Source organism: Bos javanicus, chromosome 8 (genome assembly GCF_032452875.1).
Source record: "Bos javanicus breed banteng chromosome 8, ARS-OSU_banteng_1.0, whole genome shotgun sequence".
In the NCBI taxonomy this organism is placed as follows: domain Eukaryota; kingdom Metazoa; phylum Chordata; class Mammalia; order Artiodactyla; family Bovidae; genus Bos; species Bos javanicus.
Window position 1 is genome coordinate 37,441,062 of NC_083875.1, and position 26,268 is coordinate 37,467,329.

General features: G+C 39.6%; 1 long non-coding RNA gene across 1 annotated transcript in view; it reads right to left on the reverse strand.

The window, feature by feature from the left end:
- Positions 1-26,268, reverse strand: part of LOC133252597 (uncharacterized) — a 468,796-nt gene that overhangs the window by 284,823 nt on the left and 157,705 nt on the right. The window contains exon 2 of the long non-coding RNA XR_009737989.1: positions 26,164-26,242. This is a non-coding gene — a long non-coding RNA (uncharacterized LOC133252597). The remainder of the gene's footprint in view (positions 1-26,163; positions 26,243-26,268) is intronic.

Below are 26,268 nucleotides of genomic sequence, written 5' to 3' on the forward strand. Positions count from 1 at the left end.
TTTAGTTATTCTTTGCTCTCTGCTACAAAGGTGGTGTCATCTGCATATCTGAGGTTATTGATATTTCTCCCAACAATCTTGATTTCAGCCTGTGCTTCATCCAGCCCAGTGTTTCTCATGATGTACTCTGCATAGAAGTTAAAATTAGAGTGACAATATACAGCCTTGATGTACTCCTTTCCCAATTTTGAACCAGTCTGTTGTTCCATGTCCAGTTCTAACTGTTGCTTCTAACCTGAATACAGATTTCTCAAAAAGCAGGTCAGGTGGTCTGGTATTCCCATCTCTTGAAGAATTTGCCACAGTTTATTGTGACCCACATAGTCAAAGTCTTTGACATAGTCAATAAAGCAGAAATAGATGTTTTTTTGAGCTCTCTTGCTTTTTAGATCAAATTACATTGATCTCTGGCTCTTCTGCCTTTTCTAAAACCAGCTTGAACATCTGGAAGTTCACGGTTCACATACTGTTGAAGCCTGGCTGGGAGATTTTGAGCATTACTTTGCTAGTGTGTGAGATGAGTGCAACTGTGAGGTAGTTTGAGCGTTCTTTGGCATTGCCTTTCTTTGGGATTAGAATGAAAACTGACCTTTTCCAGCCCTGTGGCCACTGCTGAGTTTGGCCTACTTTGCTGGCATATTGAGCGCGGCACTTTCACAGCATCATCTTTTAGGATTTGAAATAGATCAACTGGAATTCCATCACCTCCATTAGCTTTATTTGTAGTGATGCTTCCTAAAACCCACTTGACTTCACATTCCAGGATGTCTGGCTCTAGGTGAGTGATCACACCATCATGATTATCTGGGTCATGAAGATCTTTTTTGTATAGTTCTTCTGTGTATTCTTGCCACCCCTTCTTAACATCTTCTGCTTCTGTTAGGTCTATACCATTTCTGTCCTTTATCAAGCCCATCTTTGCATGAAATGTTCCCTTGGTATCTCTAATTTTCTTGAAGACATCTCTAGTCTTTCTCATTCTATTGTCTTCCTCTATTTCTTTGCACTGGTCGCTGAGGAAGGCTTTCTTATCTCTTCTTGCTATTCTTTGGAACTCTGAATTCAAATGAATATATCTTTCCTTTTCTCTTTTGCTTTTCACTTCTCTTCTTTTCACAGCTATTTGCAAGGCCTCCTCAGACAGCCATTTTGCCTTTTTGCATTTTTTTTTCTTGGGAATGGTCTTGCTTCCTGTCTCCTGTACAATGTCAGGAACCTCCATCCATAGTTCTTCAGGCACTTTGTCTATTAGATCTAATCCCTTGAATCTATTTGTCACTTACACTGTATAAGGGATTTGATTTAGGTCATACCTGAATGGTCTAGTGGTTTTCCCCACTTTCTTCAGTTTAAGTCTGAATTTGGAAATAAGGAGTTCATAATCTGAGCCACAGTCACGTCAGCTTCTGGTCTTTTTTTTGCTGACCGTATACAGCTTTTCCATCTTTGGCTGCAAAGAATATAATCAATCTGATTTCAGTATTGACCATCTGGTGGTGTCCATGTGTAGAGTCTTCTCTTTTGTTGTTGGAAAAGGGTGTTTGCTGTGACCAGTGTGTTCTCTTGGCAAAACTCTATTAGCCTTTGCCCTGCTTCATTTTGTTCTCCAGGGCCAAATTTGTCTATTACTCCAGGTATGTCTTGACCTCCTACTTTTGCATTCCAGTCCCCTATAATGAAAAGGACATCTTTTTTCAGTGTTAGTTCTAGAAGGTCTTGTAAGTCTTCATAGAATCGTTCAACTTCAGCCTCTTTGGCATTACTGGTTGGGGCATAGACTTGGATTACTGTGATACTGAGTCGTTTGCCTAGGAAATGAACAGAGATCATTCTGTTGTTTTTGAGACTGCATCCAAGTACTGCATTTTGGACTCTTTTATTGACCATGATGGCTACTGCATTTCTTCTAAGGGATTCTTGCCCACAGTAGTAGATATCATGGTCATCTGAGTTACATTCACCCATTCCAGTCCATTTTAGTTCACTGATTCCCAAAATGTTGATGTTCACTCTTGCCATCTCCTGTTTGACCACTTCCAATTTGCCTCGACTCATGGACCTTACGTGCTAGGTTCCTATGCAATATTGCTCTTTACAGCATTGGATTTTGCTTCTATCACCAGTCACATCCACAACTGGGTATTGTTTTTGCTTTGGCTCCATTTCATTATATATGTAATATGTATTGTATATCTGAATGCATATATGTTTAAACAAATGAATTTAAGTGAAGGAAAGAAAGAGTGGACTCAAGGAATAAAACGTGGAAAAGTGTCTAGGAGAATGCTTTGTATGCAGCTGATACTTAGTTTCATTAAGCTTCTCTTCCCTTTCCAGTTTGTGTCTCCTGATGTAGACCTATATTTAAAGCAGTGATAGTCTCTAGTAGGTAGTGTAGCCTACTCACACTTGAGGTTGCCATTTTCAGCTCACAAAACTGATAGTAGGTGGGTGGAGCTACTGGTTTCATCTTGTAAGCCTGCAGCTGTAAGCAGCAAAGTAGGAACTCCTTTTTGCTGCTAATTTTTAGCGGCAAAGTAGGAACTCTTTAGATGAGGAACCACTGAGTTCTCACTGGGCTCATGGCAGGGGCAGTGGGTAATCATGCTCTAGGGTAGGGAGCTAAGCCCAGAACCCAGAGGCCATTCCTTTAAAGTAACAGCTGAGTCCCAGAGAGCCCAGAAGTTGATAATGGAGACCAAATTGTGATAGGAGCCCAAAACCAAGTTCCTAAAGAAACTTCAGTAGAAAGACCAATTGCACCACAATTCAGAGAGAGGACCTGGACAGCAGGATACTGAAATTATCAAAATTTATAAACAAGATAAAGAACCAAAGTGGAGTCTGGTGCCAGTTATCACTCAGTCTCAATTTAAGCAATGCTGTGTTTGATACCGAATTTAGTCTTTGCTTTGGGCATGAAAGTTTCCTGTTTCATGTTTGGTCTGCAGGCAAGTCTGGCTAATACTGGGATGCGGGAAAACAAATGCCTATAGAAAGAAGTGTAGAAACAGACCAGGAACAGGGTTGACAGCATCCCTGGGCCAGCCAGAGCTGACATATAATCCTGCCATGTTCATTAGTTTCAATCTTTCCTCCTCTAGATAAGAACTAATAAGGGATTTGAGTTTTCCATCTTCTTTTCCTTTTACTAGACTGCTGATGGAGCTATTAATGAGTGTGAAATAGCCACAGGGCAGACAGCCTTAGAGAAGAATAGATGAAACAGATGGCAAGACTAATCCACAAACTGGATAAGGCCATTAAGAATCCACTCATCATCACTATTAAACGTTCAAGAGGTGGTTTTTCTGCACATTAACTTGACAGTATAATATGAGTCATAGCCTTTCTGGGGCTCAGCTTCAATATCTGTAGAATGTGGGGCTTAGACTAGCTGAGTGGTTATTAAAACTGCTCCGAGGAGCCCTAGGGTTCTAAGATAGTCCTTCAGGTTACCTCAAGAAACAAGAAGTCTCAGACCTCTAGTTTAACTAAAATCATGCTGCATTTATATGTTTTATGCAGTGACACTATAATAAGATTCTTTTTGTGGGACCAAAAAAAAAAAGAAAAGTGTCCTATTGCTAAGATAAGTTTGTGAATCACTGGGCAAGGAAAAGTCTAAGGACATCCCTGGCTTGAACAATCTGAGATTCTGCACTGAACAAACAAGTCTTGTCTACAGCTTCTTTTCTATCCAGGTAAGGCTGATATGGTTAAAAGACAATGCCATTTCTTATAGCCAGTGATCATCACAATATATAAATCTGCCACCTAAATCCCCTCTTCCCCAATAGACAGTATATAAATAGTAAATTCACATTTTAAAAAGTAATACATCTTTAAATTATGCAAAAATAGGCCAGGTTATGTTTTTCAATGCTATCACTTTGTTAGAGCTATAATTTAGAATAAGCTAAAGTAAATGTTGGTGAGCAGTCCACTTGGACAAAAGCAGTAGGTATTTTAGAAAGTCAGCACAAACTTGAATCTTGGGAAAAAATGGAGAAACTATTGAGAATGTCCATGTCCTGGAACATCTCTACCACATACCCCCTTATTATCTCTTCCCCCATTTTGGTATCTAGGAGAGTTGCTTGCTTTGAAAATAAGTTAAAACGGAGAAAATTTTCACTGAACTCTGGCACATGCTTATACTTACAATGCACTTAAATACAAACAAAAAGTTTGTGCTTAACACTTATGTCTCTTTATTCCTTTCATTCATTTTTATATGTATTTATCTGGCACCTATGATGTGTCAAGTGTCAGGTTTCTCCCTCCTTCTCTCTCTCTCTGTCATTCTATTTATAAATCTAGATCTAAATAAAATGACTAGGACACAATTCTTTTCTATTTAGGAGCGCCCATTATGGAAACTCCAATACTTTGGCCACATGGTGCGAAGAAGTGACTCATTTGAAAAGACCCTGATGCTGGGAAAGTTTGAAGGTGGGAGGAGAAGGGGATGGCAGAGGATGAGATGGTTGGATGGCATCACCGACTCAATGGATATGAGTTTGAGTAAACTCCGGGAGTTGGTGATGGACAGGGAGACCTGGCGTGCTGAAGTCCATGGGGTCGCTGCAATCCATGCAGTCAGACACAACTGAGCAAATGAACTGAACTGAATTGAATATGTGAAAATGTTCTGGATGCTAAAAGTAACAAACTCATTTTAAAAATCAATCAGTATTGATAGCAATAAAGTTCAACCACTCATAAATCCTACTTTTCAGAGACAAATACATTTGGAATATCTTTTTAGACTGTTGTATCTATTAAGATATCTACATGAACATATTACTCAAAATGAGATTCTACTGGACATTGCTCTTTTATAATTTGGTTTTTCTCGTAAGGTATAAACGGTTGATACTACCAATTATGCAACTGAATGCAATGAGGTCAATTTTGTCAATGACACCAAAGATACAAAAAGTCAAACAGCCAAAAGCAAATTCCTGTTTGAGACCCAAGTCATACTGAGTTGAGAAGATGGAGCAGAGGTAGCAAAGGGCAGAGACACAGCCTCAGGGCAAGGTCAAGCGGCATTGCGCCATTGTTAATTCAGGGCTGTAGGGACTATAGACTAGGTCTTCCTTCATATCCATATCTGTCCCTTTTAAAGCTACTATGGACTTCCCTAGTAGTCCAGTGGTTAAGAATACACCTGCCAATGCAGGGGACACGGGGTTGATCCCTGGTCTGAGAAGATTACACATGCTGCTGCAGGGCAACTAAGCCCATACTCCAAACTACTGAGCCTGAGTGCTATAACTACTGAAGCCCACGGACCTAGAGCCCGTGCTCCACAAGAGAAGCCACTGAAATTAGAAGCCCCCACACCACAGCTAGAGAGTAGCACCCACTCACTGCAGTTAGAAAAAGCCTGTGGTAGCAATGAAGACCCAGCACAACCATAAATAAATAAAATAAAGCTGCTATATTTTTGTGCCTCACCTTGACATACAAGGAATATTCTTATCTTTTGGGCAATCTATGAATGCAGATTCATAGATTCAATATCTATGAATAGATTCTGAATAGACAGATTCAATTTCTGTCAAGTCAGAAATTCCATACTAGTAGCCCATAGGCTAAATTGGTTCATAGATAGTTTCATTGACTTGCAAGGTTTATACAGAAAAAAATGAAAAGACCTAGTTTAAAGAACTTACATTGCTAAGACCTTGAAAAGTTCATGCTAATCTTATCATTCTATGTGAAATCACTGGCTGATGCTTTAGGGCAGGGATTCTTAGGGCAGGGATTCTTTAGGGCAGGGATTCTTATTGCACATTGGAGTTATCTGGGGGGATCCTGAAACTCAGACTCAAGGTGAACCTCAAGCTAATTAAATCAGAAAGTCTAGGAGTAGCAACCAGATATCAGTGATTTTTGAAGAGGCATGAGTGATTCCAATGTCCAGAAAAACACCTGAGAATAATTGTCTTAGGCCCTTTGAACTCCCTATTCTCTCTGCTTGAAATATATATTATTTCCTTCCAAATATCCACATGGCTTGATGGCTACACATAATTCGCTTTCCACTCTCCCTGCAAAATTCCCTTCCATAGCATCTGATATAGCTTTAATCTGCTTTGCTCAATTCCTCAGCACTTATCATTATTTAGCTTATTATGTATTCACTTATTTATTATCTGCCTCTCACTACTAAAAGATAAAACTGCAACAGAGCATGGACTTTTGTCTGTTCACTGCTATATTCCCAGTATTTAGAACAGGGCCAGGTATACAGCAGGTGTACTTTGTTGCTTAAGTGTGGCATGATGCTGAGAAGCAGTTGCTTTGTTTAGAGGCACATGTGTTGTTCTGTTTCCCATAGCCTGCTTCACTCCTCTAAGTTGCCTCCTTTATGAATCTGTGACTTTGGATTTAACTATTACCCTTAAAGTTCAAATGGAAATAAAAGGCATAGGCTATATTCAGCTAAGCTCATAGTTGGTTTAAGATGAGCTGCTAGAACACTGAGGAAAAAATACATAGGTAAAGAAGAACTTCCCAGTCATGATGTACTTGAATGTTTCTTTATTTTTGAGTTAAAAGATGAATCATGACATTATCACACTCTCCAATCTCAGCTCAGTTTGCTAGTTGACATATAGCAAATGCAGTGTAATTCATTTAATAAGTTTTTTTCCTTTTCTCAGCAAGGGTCTGAACAACTTTTCTGTGGCAGAGCACTGATCAAAAGTGGCAAACGTCATTATCCTTGGCAGATTACCAGGAGTTCTGCAATTAACAGCAACATGAATAAACCTACTTTAAAGTAGATGTAGCTTGATGAAGGAAAAATATATTCATCTTGCCACAAATTAACCGAGTGGTGAAACCCTTCATGTTGAGTACATTTCTAAGGTTACTGAGAACTGCTGTGTAAAGAAAAGCAAATGGAAACAAGAAATAAACTGCCACCTTGCACTCTACTTATATGAATTCATTAGGGAACAGTATTTTTTCAATACCCCCATGCACAGAGAAAAGTTCCTTGGGGTCGCAGAGTTGACATGACTGAGCGACTGAACTGAACTGATGCAGAGTCCTCTGTTGGGTGCTCAGGGGTGTAAGTAAAGAAAGAGAACGTTAGTCCATCAGCACTTACATAGTGCAGTAAATGAGTCCATGCGACCATTTAGACTAAGAGGACTATGTGAATAAAAACTGGATTAAATTACGAAGAAAGTGAGATAACTACTCACAGGGATCACAGTATAAAATATTTGAAATTTTGTTCTGAATTTATGCAGAAGGCAAACACAAAGAAATATGACTAAAATAGTTACACTTGTCTGGAAATTCCTGACAGTATACAGAAAATAATAACATATCATCTATATCTGATATCATACCATCTATAAGTCTATTTTTACATGTGAAATGTATTTCTATATCTAATGGTAAATGAACACATGTGAGTATATGCCATTTATCTATTTGCTTTGAGATATATCCCTTGACCTCGCCCTCTTAGCTTTGTACAGGAGGCTGATTCCTGCAAACTACATTTCTCAGCTTCCTTCTCAATCGGCTTCCAGGTAGGTTCAGAAGGAGGCCCTGGTAGGATGTGAGAAGCTGAAACAAAGGGGATATCCAGGATGTTTCTTCGTCCCTCTCTTTGCTTTTGGTGGCTTCATCGGCAGTGGCTTAACGTCCTACCTTGTGCCATCACCAAATGCGGTGTGTATCTCTTTGCAGGGCGGTTCCCCATCATAGTCCTCCAAGTGGACTGGACCCTTTCCCCTTGTTTCTTCAGCCTTCCAGGGGCAGTGGTGCTTTCCTGCTGCTGTCGATGTTTACTTTGATCATACAAGACTTTTGTAATTAGTTCCTTTGTTTAAAATCCCTCTGCTGACCTACTGAATTGTCTCGCTGTTTCCCTCAGGGACTGTAAATGACATATACCGAATATGTGCACATTTAATATAAACTTATCTGGCACTACTCAAATGGGCATACAATAGACTAAGGACTTAAGTTTTTCTACCTCTTTGTGAGGAAGTAGAGAGATGCAAAACTAGAAGGTGGGATTCAAGATGAGAAGGAGCAGCAAAAATCTAAACTATACACAAGTCCTCTTAGAAAAATGTAAGTTCAGAGGAATATCTAGAAGTTGATTTTCTAGGCTTTTAAGTTAAAAAGATGAGTCATTCTAAACTACTCTCTACTCTTCAAACTTTCCCCACCCACACCATCTGCTTGGTCCTTAGTTCCCTGTATTCTACCTCTCAAATGTTTCTTGAATCTGACCCTTTTAAAATTCTTTTGACATTCCATTGGCTCAGGCAGACTCATACTCATCTCCTTAAAGTGATTTCTTCAACTCATCTTCTGCAAGACCGTCAGTGAGTGTTTTCTAAAAGTTAACTGCTCACATAAATACCTTACTTAAAACCACCTAATGAAGCTTATTTTCTATACAATAAAATTTAGATCCCTTTGCATGTCATATATAACCCTTATCCTTATTTGTGTCTTCATACCTCTCTATTTTCTATAAACATCAGCTGTCCTGAAATACTTGCAGTTCCTCAAATAAGTCATACAATGTCTGCTTTTGCAGGTATGCAGCTGTGATGAGGGTATACACAATGTTCTCCCCCTTCTTCTTGGCTGTGAGAAAACTAATTTGTCCTTCAAAACTCAGTTTGCCTATCAGCATTCCTAGAAAGTGTTCCCAAGCCTCTGTAAGCAGAAAGAAACACTCTTTGGGCTTGTAGAGTATCTCAGTTTGCATATATTTGCCCCTGTCATGCGGAGAAGGCAATGGCACCCTACTCCAGTACTCTTGCCTGCAAAATCCCATGGACAGAGGAGCGTGGTAGGCTGCAGTCCATGGGGTCGCAAAGAGTCGGACACAACTAAGTGACTTCACTTTCACTTTTCATTTTCATGCATTGGAGAAGGAAATGGCAACCCACTCCAGTGTTCTTGCCTGGAGAATCCCAGGGATGGCGGTGCCTGGTGGGCTGCCGTCTATGGGGTCTCACAGAGTCGGACATGACTGAAGCGACTTAGCAGCAGCAGTGGCCCCTATCATGACTCTAGTCTCTATTTACCATTCTATCCCCAGCATTGAGCCCAATATAGTTAATAAACTATAGGTTTATTAACTGACTGGAGCAGTGGTGGCTTGAACACCTACTTTGGTATGCATTTCCATAGAACTTCTCTGAGACTCCCCTCAGAGAGGGTAGGGAAGTTCTGTAGGCCATTGATTCAACTATGTTCCAGACTTTTCTCTCTGGAGTACACAGGGCCGCAGTCATGAGCCCGTTCTAGGTCACCGTTGACCCTCTACTCATTTTTCTGTCTTTTCTACTTCTAGAAGCTCAGAAGATGAACAGAAATAATTGCTTTGGTATATAAAGTTGTAAGGAAAGAAGACCATCATTTGTGATAGACACAGATACACACAAATGATGATCTATGTGTGAATATATATATATATATATAATTGGAGAAGGCAATGGCACCCCACTCCAGTACTCTTGCCTGGAAAATCCCATGGACGGAGGAGCCTGGTAGGCTCCAGTCCATGGGGTCCCTAAGAGTCGGACACGACTGAGCAACTTCACTTTCACTTTTCACTTTCAGGCATTGGAGAAGGAAATGGCAATCCATTCCAGTATTCTTGCCTGGAGAATCCCAGGGACAGAGGAGCCTGGTGGGCTGCTGTCTATGGGGTTGCACAGAGTCAGACACGACTGAAGCGACTTAGCAGCAGCAGCAGCAGATATATAATGTTATTTCATGGTCAAATACCTTACAAATATTGATTAAAAACAACCAAAAACTGCTGAGTGAATGAATGATCTCTCCCACTACATCTTTCCTCATACCCAGAACTGAAGTCATATCAAATAAAAGATTACTGTCAAGAAACCATAGACTTTTAAACCTTCAATTCTTACCTCCATGCAGTTATCTCAGCCTGGAATGTCCTTCCCCTCATTCTCTAACTACTAATCAGTCAGAGCTGAAATCAAATGCCATCACTTCTGTGGGTGTCTTTCTGATCTGTCAAACAAAATACGCAGCTTCCTCCCCTTCCCATTGCTTTCTGTCATTATTTCTATTTGGCATTTACTTCAGTCTGCTTTGTATGTTAATATTAGGCTTTTCGAATGTCTCTTCTATGTGTGATTTTCTTGAAGTCTGGACACTTGTATCCCTTATCTTATCTTCTCAGAACATGGCACACTCATTGGCACATAGAAGAAACCTAATATATATTTAGAGAATTGAATTAAATGGAAATATATGAATTAGTCAAAGAATTCACATATGGATTATTTTTGGACTGTAAATATATTACATTGTGTAAAGATACTATGAAGCTGATGAGCTCTCAACAATTCTGTGAGGTGTCAAAATTTGAAAGTAGAACCTTCAAAACATGAATGAAAGCAGCACCTTCAAACTTCTGTTCCCACCACTTCTCTGCTGTTTACCCTCAATCTCACATGATAAGGTTAAGTCTCAACCTCTCAAGGCCTTGCTAAGGTATCTAATACTAAAAATTTAATATCTAATCCTCCCAAGAGCAGTTGCATTTTAATCAGAAACTCTTAAAAAACACTGAGATAAACGGAACCAAAGGAACAAATCCTGGTGGGACTTCAGACAACTTGATGATTGGGAGAGGAAGGATAATGAGTCAGGGATGAGCTTTCACAGTCTCTCTCAAAGCACAAACACCAGCAGTTGCTGCCTCCTTTTCTGTCTGTATTTGAGCTAAATGAGTGACACCACCCTTATGGCAGAAAGTGAATAAGAACTAAAGAGCCTCTTGATGAAAGTGAAAGAGGAGAGTGAAAAAGTTAGCTTAAAACTCACTATTCAGAAGACTAAGATCATGGCATCCAGTCCCATTACTTCATGGCATTATAGATGGGAAAACAATGCAAACAGTCAGAGACTTTATTTGGGGGGCTCCAAAATCACTGCAGATGATGACTGCAGCCATGAAATTAAGACACTTGCTCCTGGGAAGAAAAGCTATGACCAACCTAGACAGCATATTAAAAAGCAGAGACATTACTTTACCAACAGAAGTCCATCCAGTTGAAGCTATGTTTTTTCCAGTAGTTGTGTATGGATATGAGAGTTGGACTATAAAGAAAGCTGAGCACTGAAGAATTGGTGATGCTTTTGAACTGTGGTATTGGAGAAGACTCTTGAGAGTCCCATGGACTTTAAGTATATCCAACCAGTCCATCTAAAGGAAATCAGTCCTGAATATTCATTGGAACTGAATATTCACTGAAACTCCAATACTTTGGCCACCTGATGTGAAGAACTGACTCATTTGAAAAGACCCTAATGCTGGGAAAGATTGAAGGTGGGAGGAGAAGGGGATGACAGAGGATGAGAAAGTTGGATGGCATCACTGACTTGATGGACATGAGTTTGAGTAAGCTCCAGGAGTTGGTGATGGACAGGGAAGCCTGGCGTGCTGCAGTCCATGAGGTCACAAAGAGTAGGACACAACTGAGTGACTGAACTGAACTGAACTGAACTGAGTGAGTTCAGTTCTGACTTCAGTTCAGAAAGTCACTCAGTCATATCCAACTCTGCGACTCCATGGACTATAGTCCATGGAATTCTCCAGCCCAGAATACTGAATTGGGTAGTCATTCCCTTCTCCAGGGGATCTTCCCAACCCAGGGATTGAACCACATTGCAGGCAGATTCTTTACCAGCTGAGCCACCAGGGAATCTTAAGTTAGAATAAAACATATATTGCTAAATACACAGTGTTAAAGGGACTACACAGTAGTTAGATTTCAACTCTTGTCAACAATCACTTGAATAGATTTCTGTTTTCTCCCAGATAGAATAGAAATCAATCCTTGGAATAATTTAAGCATTTGAAAGTAGACTCCTATTATTTTAACAATGCATGATAGATAGGAAAAAAATATTGATAGAAGCCCAGTGGTACTGTCAACATGAAAAACACTATCAGGTGAACATTATTACTGTCTCCCTGACTTTGGTCCATTATACAGCTGCTTTGCTAATGTCTCAACAGAACAGTAAAACTGAAGGCATCTGTAGGGAATTGTTGATATTTATCAGGCAGGAGGGAGAAAGCAATGGCTACCCACTCCAGTGTTCTTGCCTAGAGAATTCCAAGGACCGGGGAGCCTGGTGGGCTGCCGTCTATGGGATTACACAGAGTCAGACATGATTGAAGCGACTTAGCAGCAGCAGCAGCAGCAGGCAGGAGCAAGTCAAAATGAAAAGAAGGTGAAGTCAAAGAAATAAACCATGTGGAGCATTCACCAGACATATCTCTTTCAGAGAATGTGACACACTCTGAGGTTAAAACCTCATCTCATTAACCTCTACTGAATTTTTTTCATGCTTTTGTAAATACCTATAGTTTTAAATAGGCATGTGTCAGATTGTGTGTCTGACATTATTGAGCAATTCGTGTTATAGACTCAATTCTTCAGTGCTCACCTTAGAAAATAACCATAGGCCAAGTCAAGGCCAAGAGAAGGCTATGGAAAGCAGAAAGGGAAAGTAGATGAACCAAGCAGGGGAGAGGTTCAATTATTCTGCTTCTATAGGTTTTCAGGTAAGATTAAATTCTCTGGTCCCTCATGTTCAGCAAGTGGCTTCTTCTTAGAGATTTGCTTTACAGTGTTGCCTTGTCAGGTTTTTTCTTTGTATTCTATGTATACGAATTAGAGAGATCAGACTCAACATTTATTTGTCTCTTACTCCAATCATCATTTGATTTGGGCAAAATAAGGAAGAAATTAAAATCCACTTTAGTGGCACCCAATCGTCCCATCAAGCACTGCCTCCCACCTTTAAGGTCCCCTTTAAAAACTTGCATGGGATGCTTTCCTACCATCATAGATGATTTGAAGAAAAGACTAGAGAAACTAACAGTATCACTCCTACTCAGAGTAATGAAACTAAAATCCTTAGAGGAAGAAATGAAGATATTAGAGTAAGATTTCAGAAAGCAGAAACAAAGTGGGCAAATATAGGAGCCATATAACTCATAGCCAGTTCTATGAGTGAGTGAGATGGTCTAGCTGTCTAGACTAGATGAACCAAAATACAAATTTGGAAAGCCATTATGACTCACAAATCAAAGTGTGTGTGACACCAGAAACATCTGCTTTGTCATTGACTTTGCTGTCAGCAAACCACACTCAAGACTCATCCCTTTGATGTACTTGCATTCAAATCTTCGAGAGGAAAAAAAAAACTACCACAAAGTATGTTGCTAGTGTAAGTGAGTTCTGCCTTAAAAGAGTAAGAGAAAACAGAAAAATTCACAAGTAGTTATTCACATTGCTAAAGGGAAAAATAAAAGAATAAAAACAATTATTCCCATATGATTACAGCAACAAATCCAGCATCTCAGAAGATGAGTCAAACATTTATTCACAATAAATAAGACATTTGCTTAAATGTCTTCTAAGCAAACAGTTGAATGGCCTGGATAAAATTTAGACTTTATGATCAGCACTTGTTTTATATAACAGAGGAAATAAAACTTTTCCAAATTCAAAAGAAGTCCCTGCTACTTTCTTTAGATTTCTTATGAAGAATATTAAACTTATTCATGTTGATGACTAGAATTTCTGGACATCTTGGTTATTTTTTTTGAATTCTCAATGAGTTATAGCTCCTGGTGGGGAATAAAAATACACCCAATATTGTATCTGGAAGGCAGTTCAAAAAGAGCTTGAAAGTTGTGCAAAAGTGCTTTCAAGTTATTGGGATGGCTCAAGTACTCACTTTTAGTCTAAACTGAATTCAGCACTAGAGAGAATAGCACAGGCAATACAGGCATGAGGCATGATGTTACCAGCTGGAAACTGGCCGGCAGTTATGGACATCCCATCTCAAGAAGCCACCAAAATTCAGGAGCATTGCTAAAATACTCAGAAAGGCAAGTGTAGGGCTAATTGGCCAAGCCACCCTTTCTATCCAAAGACAGAAGACAGGCAGGACAGAGTTATGGCCAGTCAAGGAAGTAACTGCAACATATCCAAGGGCAGTGTATTTGTTAGAAATGTGTTTGGCTGCAAATAATGCAAAGCCTACTTCTCAGTGGCCTTAACAGAGACCTATTATTTCTCATATAATAAGATATCATCAGATGGGAAGTTGCTGCTGGCCTTGATTCTGTATCACAACAATTCTGAAATTCTCTCAGCCTTTCCCTCATGGCTGCAAGGTGTCTGTCTCAACCTCAGGCATCCAGTGCACATTTAAGAAAGGAAGAAGTCAGGGGGTGAGAAAGAACATCCAAGTCTATTACTTTCATTAAAAAAAAAAAAAAAAAAAAACTGTTCTCAGAAGCTCCACAACACATTTTTATCTCATTAGGCAGACCTGGATCACTCTGATACTACAGCTACCCACCTACTTAGGAACGATTTTAGCTTCTTCAACCTTTATGTGGAAGAGTAGTTTTCCAATAGCATCTGACACAGGGAATCATATCGAAGGAGGCACTGCCTTCTAAGTCTCTCATTCTGCTCTCCTACTCCAAGCAGAGCATGCAGGGGAGAGAAGGTGAAGGCGAACCCAGCATTTCACCCATGCGCCAAGAACCAAACGCTCACATTTGACTTGCGCTGATGAGGAGACGGGGGTACAGAAGAGAAAGGTCCTAAATTGCAAATGTCTTTTAATAAAGTATTACAATGAACATAACAGAGTCTTAAAGATATAAAATGAGGGTCTTCTACTAATTGAAAGAAACATAAAAAGAAAAAAAAAAAATGGATGAGTTAAGGGAATATTCCATCAGCTGGAGAAGAGGCTTTGACTGAATACAACTAGTAGCTCTTATTAGAGGGATAAAATAATTTCATTCCTGTACACCTAACAAATTCAGACTCCTTACTAAATTAGTTACACTAAAGTTAACTATCAATTTATTACAGGATCCCGGTGGATAGATTCAGGCCTTCTTTAGATAAACCTCTTTTGTTTTATGAAGTTCCGATTGAAAGGAACACTTAAGAAGACATACCTCATTAAAATATACACAACTAATTTTTGTGAGATCCTCAGATGTGTTGCTATCTAATCAGATACATGCTTGACAAAATTGCACCTGAATAGAGCCTGGTTTATTTGGGAATAATACATGACTTTCTAGGGATAAATTAATTATTGTTGTCAGTTCTTCAGTTTCTTCAAACTAACTTTGGGGGATTTATATCCCCTCCACATACACACATCTGACAAACTATTTAACTGTATAGTATTCTATCATTTCTGTCATCCTAACTCAGCTTACACTTCCTCAAGGAAGCATAGATACTCTTTCAAGTCTAAAGTCAAACTAAGTAAGTCATTTTCCAACTTAATTAATTCTGTTTTATTTAATTAAGGGAAGCCATTGGAGCCAAATGTTTGTCATAGTGCTTCAGACATAAAACTGGAAATTTTTAGATACTTCTAATATTCTGAAGGAGAAATACACTGGTTTGATTTAGTATAGTTGAGATTTCTGATAGTCCACTCCACAAACATTTATAGAATTTCAATTATGTGCAGTCACTGTGTTATATGCTATGAACTTACAGAGGAAAAAAATATTTCTGGGCCTTGAGAAACTCAAAATTCAGCTACGGATATACTACTAGCAGCATAAGCTAATATCCATAACACACTGTGATAATTACCATGACAAAAATATTTATAAAGGGCTAGAGAAACACAATTGAGAGAATAACTATACTGGTGTAAAGTTTATTATTAATTTATGAAGGAAAAATTAATTAAATCAGTTAATCAAGGTCTGAAAGTTGGCTAAATTCTTCTCTGTTGTTTGAGAGAGCAATGTGTCCTTCTAGGCATGAAAGGAAGAAAATCATTTCTCACTCAACTCAAGCAAAGATTCATAACCTAAGTGCTGGCTGCCTCTGAAGAAACCTGCAGAGAAATTTTCTTATACTGCATCAGGTATAACAGAAGGAAACAGCTGGAAGCTGAGGGGTAAATATCAGCAGGTCCTGTGTGATTAAAAAGAACTGCCAAATGCAGTTGGTATATTCCTCCTGCCAGGAGGATCTTTTTCTCTTGGTTCTGTGCTAAGTTTAAAAATAATAAATAATAACAGTTATCACTTGTTGAGTGTCCACATGTCACTTACATAAAGTCTGGCACTGTGAAATGGAATTTACATATATTATTTTTAGATTGTATAACAATCCCACTATAGAGTAGACATTATATTACTTCTATTTTAAAGATGAGAAAACCATGACATAGAAAGAAAATCACCCATAATAAGAGGAGGACTCAGAAGTTGAGATCAGTGTCATTTGACTTCAGGGCTTAAGCGCTTACCACTATGCCACAGAAGAAAAGATGACACCATTATTGATGCCTCAATTCAAGAGCAAGGGGAGGCCTTCCTCCCTGGGCCTCTTTTTTAGAGTTTAAAAACTGTTCTGCTGCTACTGCTAAGTCACTTCAGTCGTGTCTGACTCTGTGCGACCCCATAGACAGCAGCCCACCAGGCTCCACCGTCCCTAGGATTCTCCAGGCAAGAACACCGGAGTGGGTTGCCATTTCCCTCTCCAATGCATGAAAGTGAAAAGTGAAAGTGAAGTTGCTCAGTTGTGTCTGACTCTTCTCGACCCCATGGACTGCAGCGCACCAGGCTCCTCCATCCATGGGATTCTCCAGGCAAGAGTACTGGAGTGGGGTGCCATTGCCTTCTCCGAAAAACTGTTCTAGGTTAGCCAATACTTTTCTTTCCATTGCTGCCAATTGATATTTTTTTTCCCCTTTCAAGTCTGATTTGAGTTTTTCTCGTAAATATTGTTTCTATTTCCACTCTCACTGGCAAACACAGCTGGTTTGGGCTGTCAGAGCTTCAAAGAACCTTCTGCAAAGATTTAAACTATATGAAAATGTTAGGCAGTTAGAATAGAAAAAAGAAGTCCAGAATGGCAGTGGCAAAAAGACAAGGAAACGAAAAGCCTATGAAAATAGAACAAAGGAAGGTCTGAGGACCAGAGTGAGAACCTCAGGTAAAAGAAACAGCCCTCCTGGCTAGCCCAGCTTACACAGGGTAGGCTCAGGGGGAGGAGGAAAAAAACATGCAAAAAAGGGGGCCAAAATTGGGCTGGAGGGCCTCTCTTCTCTTCATGTCTTTTGGGTCAACATGCTCTCATGCCTCGAGGATATATTTTCCTTTACTTTCTAAATAAAACTGAGCTGTAACACTGGTCTGTCTGAGAGCTGTAACACTGGTCTGCTGCTTCAATTTTTTGTTGTATTGAGACAGAACCAAGGAAATTACAAACTCCCCTGACATCTATGGTGCTGTGACTCAGTTTAACCTGGCTGAAACAACCTCGGCTAGGCCCCTGCAAGGAGGAGGCCAAGCACAGCAAGAGCCCAAGTCAGCGAAAGCTCTCGTGGTGGAAGCTGAACTCAAAGAAAACCTAGTGCAGGGGAAGTGACAAGAAGCCCAGCATACTGGAAACTGGGACAGCGAAAAACAAACTCAGCAGAAGGCTCATGCGGCTCAGTCTCAGATTCCAGAAGACCTCCGGTTAAGGTAGGATGTCCTCGTTCTTATGGTTGGAAGGACATATGGCTAAGGAAATCTTAATTCCTTTACAATCTCTGGTTCCTTGTTTCCTTGAACCCCCCATGAACAGGCAAGTGTCAGTCAGTGCAACTGAGGGACTCTGGCAGGGGCTACTCCTCAGTGTGTCCCAAAGGCTCCACTATCTGCTGGGCCTCAGTAGCTGTTACCCAAGCAGGTGGGGGTTCTTCTGTCCTTAATTTTCTTTGTGCCAAGGATCAGGCCAATGAAAACTGTGAGCACAGGTCAGGGATTTAGCAGATATTCTGGCAGGTTATGAAGGGGATTCCTCGGCACATTTTCCACATTGGTTTTTCCCCCGTCCTTCAGCTCCTGTCTCCTGGGACTTGAGCCTGGCCAAAACCCATGGTGCCTGGCTTCAGGACCTAATGAAGCTCAGGCTTATTTCAAAAATTCAGTTAGAGACACAAGGATAGGTAAGAGGTGTATTTGTTCAGATTCAGAGAGAAGCATACTCCACAGAGTGTGGGCCATCACAGAGGAGAGTGCAGTAGGCATGGAATGTGGTGTGGCTAGTTTTTTTGAGCTGGGTGATTTCACATGCTAATGAGTGAGAGGATCATCCCAACCATTGGGGAACCACCCACTCCTTTGACAGTGCCTTGGAACTGTCCTGGCACTTCTGGGTGTGTCATTTAGCTTGCAGATTAGGGATCAAGGTTTGGTTGAATTTGATTTGTCATCTTGGACCCATCTGATTTTAATTGGTTTATGGTATGCCCTTAGGCTATGTCATTCTTTCAAAAGTTGTGCCCTGTTTCGTTCTCTCCTATTTCATGCTCTTTTCCTGAGCCCCATCCGGGCCCACAATGTTTCCTCTACAATATTCTAGAGGGACAACCAAAAAAAAAAAAAAATAGCTGGCCCTTGAAAAGGAAATACTGTATAATATCCAATCCCTCTAGATATTCAGGCCTTCATCTTCCATGTTTCCTTCCATGTTTCTCTCCATGGACCCACTAGGGCAGGTGACAGTCACACAATGCCTGCTAGAAGTCCATCTGTTGGCATCCCTTCAAAGGCAATTGGGCTTCCAGGGATAATGTTGGCCACTTTGGGAGTTAGCCCTGCAGGCTGTTTGGGCCCAAACCCTTACCACCCTTCTCCTAAAGTTACAAACATACCCCTCCATCAAATCTCCCCTCCACTTTTATGGTACATCTGGTCTGTTGCCTCTTATCAATTTGTTCTTAAGCCACTTACTAACTCCTACAACTAAGACCCTGCCCCCTTGTAGGCAACATCACTCCACCCCACTTATTAAAATACTCTTAATGCCCCTAACAGGACCAGATAACCCACTCCTTTGTCATTACTTCTGTTATTACCTAAAGTGGGTCTATGACAATGAAATGTTTACCTTTAGAGACACCCTAAACTGCTCTTATGGAGGACTAGGGGTGGAAGGTAATGGTACCGCATTCTAGTACTCTTGCCTGGAAAATCCCATGGATGGAAGAGCCTGGAAGGCGCCAGTCCATGGGGTCACTGAGAGTTGGGCACAACTGAGAGACTTCACTTTCACTTTTCACTTTCATGCATTGGAGAGGGAAATGGCAACCCACTCCAGTGTTCTTGCCTGGAGAATCACAGGGACGGGGGAGCCTGGTGGGCTGCCGTCTATGGGGTCGCACAGAGTTGGACACGACTGAAGCGACTTAGCAGTAGCAGCAGCAGCAGAGCAGTAAGAGGATAAGGCTTATGGCTGCTTCACCAGTTTCCCAGTCTCAGGGTACAGGCTTGGATTGCTTTACATCATGCTATTCCCATCTGCAGTGAACAAACTGGCAATAAGATTACAGCCCTTTAATCATCTATTATTATACTTTACATACAATGTCACATATATTTCAAATGTACAACATCTTAAGTTTTGGCAAATGTATATTTCTATGAAATCATCACAAAATAGTGGACAAAATTGCCTCATACCCCTTGGAATCTCTTCATTCCCTTTCTCCAGCCCCATCTCTACTGAACTGCTTTAGGTCAGGACAGACCAGTTTGCCTTTCTTAGAATTTTATGTAAATGAAGCCACAGAGTGTTTTGTTTTTGCACACTTTTTTTTTTTTTACATAATATAATTAGAGGTCTGGATATGCTGCTACATATGTCAATAGGTCATTCCATTTTACTGGTGAAAGTATTCCATTACATACATGGATATACCTCCTCATGTTTGTTCATTTATCTAATGGGCACTCGGGCTGTTTCTGGAGCTTGATGCTTACCATACTTAGGTCTACGTGATATCAACTTTCTCTAGCAGTCAAGTCGCTGGTTTTCATAGATCTGTCAATCCTGTTAAAATTATCATGGTGTCGAGCTAGAGATGGTGGTGGTGGCTGAGGAATAAGAAGCACTCTAGGTTATAACACTGCAGATTCCTATGATGATTATCTGAAGTTCAGCAGCTTTTCTTGAATAATGCTTCTCAATCTGTTGTAGGCCTAGAGTCCTGAAATAGTTGTTTTTAGCAATTTTTTTCCAGTTTGTCATTGCTTTTTGGGGACAGGATTTGCCAACCTATTCACTCTGTCATTCCAAAACCCCCCTGATTTTTGTCTTGCTGTAATTTTTCTGACAAGTTACATGAAGAGAAGGATAATTCCTACTTCTAAGAAAAGTTTCAGCTAATAAAAGAAATAGAATACATCCCCATGTAACTAAAATACAAAACAAAGACCAGGGCACTGTGTGAATAAGCAACCACTGTAAGTGTTCCATTTGGAAAGGATTAGGAAAAGCATCCAAAGAGGGCAAAGCATTTGAATAAACCCTGAAGGGTTGGTAGGATTTCAATAGATACTGAAAGACAGAACAGAGTCATGGCATAAGTAGTTTACTGACCTGGGAGTTGTTTAATTGCTCTCTCTTTGTAAATTTTAATTGTATTATAGTACATGATATATTTTATTATGAAAACATTTAAATAATACAGTTGGTAATGTTGTAGCATCTCTCTTTCCCTTGCCTCCCTCATCCTTCTCCCTCAGTCTGTCTCATTTCTTTCCCTACCAATATTTACAGACTTTTCCCTATGCATTAATGTACATATATATGTAACAATGGATTCCTGAAAATCTGAATGGAGTGAGTTCACCACAGTGAGATAAGGGAAAACACAAAAACTTAGACTAGGCTTAGGTCGATACAAATATCTATAGAGATCAATAACTGGGGACACTTGGTTACTATTGCCAGCAGTGGCAAAAAGTTTACTACCTGAGTAAGCATAAGCAAGCTACTTGGTAGTTTATTTATTAAGATAAGCTAGGCAATGCTAACCCCCATGAATCCCAAAGGCTTAATGCAATAAGAGCTGGTTAATAACAAATCCAGTGTTCTTCAGTTTGTTACTAAAATGGAGGAGCTCTTCCATTCCAGCTATCCAGACTATGAAGAAGAGAGAGCAAAAGATGGCACGTGATATATCATGGTTAGGTCTGGAAGTGATGTATATCATTTCTGCCTCCATCCCACTGGAGAGAATTCAATAGCAAGTATGTTCAAGGTGGGCTGTCAAATTTGTCATTTTGTGTGCCCAAGAAAAGTTTAAAATAGTTCAGTGAATTCATATCATTTTCTCTGCCACAAGTTTCCTTATCTGTGAGGTATGTAGTCAACTAGATGATGATAACAGCCTTCACATTTCTATCCTTTTATGAGTATTACATTCAGTGAAAGAATCTGACCTCACTTTAGCATTCAGGTGGATTGATTTTATTTTAGTTTTAGTCATCTTTGTTAAGACTTTTGCCTACTTGTCACTATGTTGCGGTCATATCAAGTTAAGAGACTATCGGATACGAGGGTAATCTGGCTGCAACGGCTGTCACCTCACTGAGCATCAGGGCTGGTTTGGCTGACTAGGTGAGCATCCCCTTTTTCCCTCACCTCTCTGTGTGTGTTCCTCCTGAAGGTGCACACACAGTCAAAGAGGATGATCTTCCCCAACAGAGGACCATTTTTCAGTTGAGGATATACAAATAGCTGCCCTCTGCTGCTAGAACCTTCAAACAAACTCTCAAGGTCCATTTGTATGAGGAATGCATAGTGATCAAACTTTCAAGACTCCAGACACATCTAACTGATGTGCTGCATGTGGCATTCTGCCTTTAAAAAAAAAAAAAAAAAGTAAGATTATCTGAATCATTTTTTTCCTTAAAAAAATATCCCAAATTTCAAAAAGCAGTGGAAAAACGGAGAAGCAGAATTAAATCATTGGTTATCTTCCAGGAAAAAAACCCTAACATTTTGCTAGTTATCAGTTCAGTTTGCTGAACTGAGTTGGGCTTACACTGATTCCTATCTCCATGTGTCCCTTAGTAAACTTCCTTATTAACTTCTGGCTAAGTTAATTGACTCAGTTTCCAAAAAATCCTTGTGGAATGGAGTGATCACATTAGCCTTTCCTTGTCCTCAGGACAATACATACCTGTGTCCTGATGATTAGATGTTCTGGGACTACTCTTCAATCTTACCCTTCTCAGAGAAGTCCTTTGGGCATAGCAAGGTACTATGATTCAGCCAGCAAGGCCAGTGAAGATAGTATTATTTTTGTTTTACTTTTCTTTAACTTAGTTACATCCCATCAGGCAAAGAGCGATTACTTTAAAAAATATAAGGCATATTGCATAAGGCCCTAGGGAGAGGAGGCATTCTGAGTTTTCCACATTCTACATAATTATTAGAGGCAATGGTATTTTACTCAGTCATAAAAAGGAATGAAATATTGCCATTTGAAGCACCACGGATGTACCTAGAGATATTATGCTTAATGAAATAAGTCAGGCAAAGAAAGCCAAATACTATATGATATCATTTATATATGGACTCTAAAAAATAACACAAGTGAATATATATGCAAAACAGAAACATACTCACAGATACAGAAAACAAATGTGTGGTCACCAAAGCAGAGAGGAAAGAAGGGAGGGACATAGGGGTATGGGATTAACAGATACAAACCACTACATCTAAAATAGATAAACAATGAGGATATACTATATAACACAGGGAGTTGTATCTATTATCTTGCAATAACCTAAAATGGAACATAATCTGAAAAAATACTGAATCACTATGCTGTACACGATATGCTGAAACTGATATAGCATTGTAAATCAAACATGTGGTGGTGGTGGTGGTTTAGTTGCTAAGTCATTGTCCGATTCTTGTGACCCCCATGGACTATAGCCCACCAGGCTCCTCTTGGGATTTCCCAAGCAAGAATACTGGAGTGGGTTGCTATGCCCTCCTCCAGGGTATCTTCCCAAACCAGGAATCAAAACCATGTCTCCTGAATTGCAGGCAGATTCTTTATTGCTAAGACAACACTTCTATTAAAAAAGAGAAAGCTTAGGATAGCAGCCCTTCCTCAGATCATCCCAGGGTAACCTGAGGGTCATTCTCAAAGTGTTATCTATTTGCTGCTGCTGCTAAGTCGCTTCAGTCATGTCCAACTCTGTATGACCCCATAGACAGCAGCCCACCAGGCTCCCCCATCCCTGGGATTCTCCAGGCAAGAACATTGGAGTGGGTTGCCATTTCCCTCTCCAATGCATAAAAGTGAAAAGTGAAAGGAAGTCACTCAGTTGTGTCTGACCCTCAGCAACCCCATGGACTGCAGCCTTCCAGGCTCCTCCATCCACGGGATTTTCCAGGCAAGAATACTGGAGTGGGGTGCCATGGCGATTAATCAAAAGTGTTTATTATGAAGACACAATGATTCTTAGCATTTAGTAGATCTGGAGTTAGAGATGGGAAGTGGCTGCAATGCTCTGGACAATCTCACACAGTGAAGAACTGTCCTGCTTAGCCACCAGGCAAACACTAGTGAATACTGCCATGGAAAAGCTATAACTTTCAGATATCCATAAGGCAGATGCTAAGACTTCATTAACAGCTTTCCTAGGAATTAGCATGTCCTATTTAGAACTAGCTCTTTTGAGGAATACTAATTGTCAGAAATGCAATGCCATGTGTGTATACTTCTTTCTCCATCATGGAGGAAGGAAGGAGGCAAATTTCTGGGAACTGTAAATCACAATAACATAAATAAGAAGAGCCATAAATACATGCACACATTCCGTGAATGGTTTTCTTTCTTTTGTGTGTGTCAGTGTGATAGCAGAAATAATTATACTCTAGTGCTTGCCAAGTTTCTTAACACAGTAACAGTTGCAAGTCATTCTCTTAAATTAATAGAATTCTGAGAGCAAATATTACTAAATATCATGAAAATGCTTCTCATTATTCTACATATTTTCTCTCTGTATCTGTGTGTCTCAACAGGGCCCTAACAGTTTCAGCAGGGGCAGGAGTTCAGCATTTCAACACATGTGCTTTATAAATGTTGGAAAAATCACAAATTTATTTGCCAGCTAAACTACGTAATCAGATCATGATTTATTCTCCTAGAGCATGGCTATTAGGTGCTTTTTTCTTTCCTTTTTCAAAAGGGGCAAAAAGTGTCGTAACTCCAAGAAGAGTTTTGCCAATATGTACAGCTTGCTTAAGGTAGAAATATCAGTCTTCCTTGGATTAAGTTAATGGTATTAGGTGTGTTGTGCAGAAATGGTCATTAAGAGTGTTATTAAAAAATCTATTTATTCCCTTTCCCATTATAGGCTTTGCAAATGCAGACCTGCTTGCAATTTCCAGAAAACTAGCTACTTATTTTCTAGCCAGTATACCATTCAGAGAATTACACTAGCCTTGCTTCTTACAACAAACACAAACTGATTGTCTCAGTCAGTCCCTCTATCACTAAACCTCAGCTAACTTCAGTTTGGCTCTGATATTTATTAGGTTTGAAGGGGAGGGTTAGGGATGGGCTCCTTTCTATCCCTATGAACACATGCTAACTCTACTGTAGGAGGAAAAGACAATTTAGAATCTTCACAGAATTTTAGCAAAAAGGGAAAAATCATGCAGTGAAATAGAAATTAGTCTATGTTGAAATCTTTGCACATTCTCAGCATGATTATATTGATAAGTATTATATTGATAAATACAGAATAATCTCAGTGGTAACTCAGGGTACAAAGTATCACTGAAACAAAACCATAAGTTTAGCCTATGGATGCAGAATCAGTTCCTAGACCACTGACTTTTCACCAAAGACAAATCTGATACCTAATTCTGACAAAGAATAAGCATCTATATACCAAGCTTGCTTTTATTTACCAAGGATAAATAATTTGATTTGATTCAAAGATAGCCTTAAGAGATTCCATTTTCTGTCACAGGAAGTAGCAATTTCAAAGTTATCTATGATGTACATACAGAATGTCATGCATCCACTCTCAGAGACAGTGGCCAAGCACAAGGAGAGAAAACATTAGTATTATTTTAATACCTTAAATATGCTTATTGTTTTCTCTGCAGTATGACGCTATTTTGGAAACTCAGAATGTCTTTGAATCAAGGGTTTCAACGCTAAAAGGAAATTCAGAGACCAACTGAACAGTTTCCTTTGCTTTATATTATAGTTAATGGAAGTTGAGGTATAGTGAGGTAAGGAACTATGCTCAAGACCATCCAAAGTAATAAAGACCTCCATCACAACTGCCTCGTTTACAAAATACCTTTCTATTTTTTTCTGGAGAAAAATAAAAGTATATCTAAAAAGGAGCACTTGTAATGTTTATCGCTACTAGGAAGTTCTCATTACTGGGTTTTAGTATAGGCCTTTAAGATAGTGTAGAGGATGAATTTCACTTATCTTATGCTTACTGTATGTGTTACAACTGAGGCAACTTTGCTAGATAGTCTTATATGAGAAACCAATGTTTTCATATTTTGATCAGACTCTAAGATCTTTTTTCATATTAGAGGTATATATATTCTAAAGCATCATGCATAAGATTTAAGATACAAGTCAAAATAAGGTCTTCCTAATCATCTCTCCCTTTATATTTTTCTCCATTCACCACATATTATTAAAAAAATGATGATACAAATTATATAATATTGAATCAGAGTGAAATTGTTTTGCTCTAATCTGATCAGGTATCTCATCTAAGCATCTATAATCTATTGATTAGATCACAAGCTTAAATACACAAAGTTCAAAGAATTATAACAAATATGCCTTCTCAAGCAGTAAATTCTACTTAGAGGTGAAAAGAGATCACATTCATTGAGACAGTGACTGGCAGCATAAATAAGTCTATTGCAGGAAAGTGTATATTTTAAGGGTGCCGTTAAAACTCTTCATTGAGATGATAGCTGTTGCCTTGAGAAGAATTCAGAGATAGGAACTCTTTCCACTAGCAGCCCAATGGAATGTCATGACTTTTTTGACCTCAGCCATCAATATTATGGCTTCTAGCCATCCCCTCTGTTCTGGTCTGAGTGCACAGGTGGCAAAATGACAAATAAAACAGTTGGGGCACAGGTTAAAATGTCAGTGGCAGAATTTGAGCCACTATAACCTAGGGAGTTGAGTAATTGTAACAGTACCACAGCATCTGTGAATTCAGACAGTGCTATTCCAGAAAGTGAGCATTCCACTTACCTTCCCAGAATGAGTTAGCTCTGACTTTCCTTCATAGATATCTCACTTGTAATAGAGCCTCAGGTTTATCCACTTAATTCTGTAATAAAGACAGACAGAATCTGG